This window comes from Sciurus carolinensis, chromosome 15 (genome assembly GCF_902686445.1).
Source record: "Sciurus carolinensis chromosome 15, mSciCar1.2, whole genome shotgun sequence".
Classification (NCBI taxonomy): Eukaryota; Metazoa; Chordata; class Mammalia; order Rodentia; family Sciuridae; genus Sciurus; species Sciurus carolinensis.
In genome coordinates, this window is record NC_062227.1 from 72,519,669 (window position 1) to 72,523,131 (window position 3,463).

The 3,463-nt window shown below is 40.5% G+C and overlaps 1 non-coding gene across 1 annotated transcript; it reads right to left on the reverse strand.

The window, feature by feature from the left end:
• Positions 1 to 239: 239 nt before the first annotated feature.
• Positions 240 to 314, reverse strand: Trnat-ugu (transfer RNA threonine (anticodon UGU)). The gene has a single exon. It is a non-coding gene; the product is annotated as a tRNA-Thr (tRNA).
• Positions 315 to 3,463: the final 3,149 nt, after the last annotated feature.

The window sequence follows — 3,463 nt, forward strand, 5'->3', positions numbered from 1 at the left end:
GAGAGACTGTGGGAGTTTTTTAAAGAACCTAGATTCAAAGTTTATCTACAGATGTGCTGGCTGTGTGAACTTGGGTATATGATTTATAAGTCTGTGCCTGTTTCCTCAGCTGTAAATATGAAAATGATACAGCCGCCCTGGTAAGGCATTTCAGATGCATTGAGATGCTTGCAAACTGCGTGGAAGGTGACCCAGTGATCATGAGTTACTATTTCATCTTTGGTTTCTCCCTCTTTTTTTGGGGGGGTGCTGGGGATCGAACCCAGGGCCTTGTGCTTACAAGGCAAGCGCTCTACCGACTGAGCTATCTCCCCAGCCCCGGTTTCTCCCTCTTTACCAGCTATTTAACCTGAACATACAGGATAAAGTTTCTTCCACCTTAAAAGTCATCTTTTCTTACTGTTTTTACTGTTGATTTTTGGTTGGAGACTGCCTCACTTTTCTTCCTTCATCCTTTTCTGAGCTCATCATGAGTTAGTGTTGATCGATAGGCTAATCAAACACAAAATCCCATCGTCTCTATCACCTATTTCTAACAACAATCCCTTCTGTTGTCTAGGGCTGTCCTAACTTGTACTTTCATTATCTCTCTTTTATTCTATGTCAAAAGCTTCAGTCTTCTTTGGAAAACAGATGGGAAATTTTAACCTAAAGAACTATACATTTTAGAAAAAAAAATTAATGAAATGAAGATATGACAATAGATGCCAATGATGTTAGTATTTAAAATGGATTGCAAGGTTTGGTAGCCTTCTACAACTAGAAGATTTTGATAAACAAACGTGATGACAAATTCAAGGGCCGGTTGGGGCTCATTCCATCTGACTTGTTTACTGAGCCAGGAGACCAGCCAGATGGTCTGGTAGAGGTTGTCAGAAGGGGACAGCGCATTTCCCAAGCTTTTAATGCAGTTTGCCTTGGAACTACTGGAATGTGTAGTTTATTTTGATGTTTCCACATCCTGTGATATTTATTTATTTACAACTACACCCTGTATTTGGGAACAAAAGAACCCATGTGATAGAGTTCTGTGAACATGCTTCCTTTGTGACTCCTAGCTGCAGTATTTAGCCTGTGAGGACAAAAGCTAACTCCCATTCCCCGGAGGAAGATGAATGAGCTGATTCATTAATAATGGTCTTGTTAATAGTTCTGCTGTGAAGAATAATTTTATTTATTTCAAAGAAAAATAAGATGTGCAGTCTACAAATGATTCTAATAAGACTTTTTTTTTTATTTTTGAGACTCATCATTGTGTTTCTACTTATTGGGGCATGAGAAAGTTGCTCCAGTTCATGTTCCCTATTCTCTGAATCTATTTTTACCCACCCACACGTTAAGCTTTTGAAATATAGATTTATTATCCAGCCACACTTTTGTAAGATGGTCCTGCGATTAATCTAAGTTATATAAATTCATATGCCTACTTTGGTAACATGCGACTAACTCTTCTAGATCTTGCCCTATCTGTACTCCAGCTTCTTGATATTGCTTTTCTTCCCCCCTCATGTTCTCAAAATTAGGGTCAAAGAGGAAACCCATCAATTATTTTCTAACATCAATTTCAACATTTCTAAAATTTATTTTAGAATCCATCCAACCAAATGCCACATCACTGTAGCTTTTCAATACAGAAGGGTCACTTGTGGAATTACATGCTGCCTCAAAGTGGATATAAAATCATTTAATTATGAAATTCTCATGGCTGCAGACAGGGGTGGAGGGAAGAGGGGAAATCTGAATCTGCAGGAAGTGACTAGAAAGCGTAGACTTCCGCTCAGTGTGTTGTCAAGGTCAGGCTCATTTGGAAGCTGTTCCTGACCAGAAGTCAGAATCATAAAATCAGCCCACCAACGATGCACCCCTCAAGGACAATTCCGAAGGAACTGAACCAAGGACAGTAAACAAAGCACAGGAACCCGTAGAGGTATTTAGGAGGATGACAGGCAGTTGAAGAAGATGCAGAGCAAAAACCTGGAGCACAGTGAGACAAGAGCAAAGCGTCACCTTGGTAAGGAGTAACTGACAGCAGCCCCGACAGTGTGGAATTCCACTTGTGTTGTGTTTTCACAGAAAGAAGCACTTAGATCTTAAAAACACAGCTGATGCCAATGAGAAAACTCATCTGTTCAGTACAGTCAAGACGTGGGGAAATTTTAGTAATTGATAACAAACATGTATTATTTTTCATTCAATATTCTCATTTGGAGACAACATCATTGAGCAAGATGGAAAAGCAAGTTTTCATCACAGAATATGGGGGAGTGCACAGAACTTCCAGGAGGAGCAAAGAACCAGGTTTCACGCTACTCAGAAATAATGGAGCCTGACCCGGGAATGGTAGCATGCTCCCATCATCCCAGTGACTCCAGAGGCTGAGGCAGGAGGATTGCATGTTCAAGACCAGCCAGGGCAATTTAGTGAGGCCCTGTCTCAGAATAAAAAATAAAAATGATTAGGGGGTGTAGCTCAGTGGCAGGGTTCCCCTGAGTTCAAGTCCCAATACTTGAAAACAAACCAAGACATAAAACCAATTGAGTCAGGAGCTACACCCAAACACATAGTGAGAATGTTCTCTTAAAACACCACCCCAATGGTAGATAGGAACCAGGTCAGTTTTTGACCAACTTGATCTTCAACACCTGGCTGTAAAGTGTAACTAAAGAACAATCATAAATGGACATTTGAAAAAGATTTGTCCTTTTAAATGTAACTTGATGTACATTTGCATAAGCCTTAACAAAAGTAAGTAAAGGATATAGAAAAAAATCCAAAATCTGAGATATGTACAGACAAATGAAACTATTAATGCCTACTTATCTAACCTAGCTTGGCTGTTTCCACTCTTAGGACTTCTGGTCCTATTGCTCAGTCTGAATCTTTCTAATAAAGTTTCTATCTTGCAGATTACAACAATGCCATGCTAAGAAGTGGCAATACAAGAATATCAACCCATATAACTGAGACCAGTGTGTATCCCTTTAGAATAGTCAGGATGAGACTTTTGATCCCTGGCGAACCAGGGTCATCACCCTTTGCCAGCCTGAAGCAGTCATAGAAGACAGATCTTCACCCCTCACCAACCCTTAAGATTAAGGGATCAAAGTCTCTGAGGTGGGAGGGGCATGAGATAGAGATTTAGGTGAAGAAGAGAGAAACAGGAAATCGCAAGGGAAACACCCTCAAGTCATTGAAATGCGAAATCAATCTGTTGAGCTTTAGCAAACATAGTTGCAAACTGTGGCCCATGCCCTTGGCCAGTACGCTTGTAAAATGAGGGAAATACACAAGCACAGGAAAACTAGGGCAAAACTGCAGCTCCACCTTTAATCCACATCCAGTTCAGCCCCTGACATAGCCCTTCTATAAATATTGGACGTCCAGTCCAAGTCAGGGCTGCTTATCACTCTCAGGACATCTGACATTCTCCCTTGAATATGTGTCTTCCTTCCTAAATAAACCT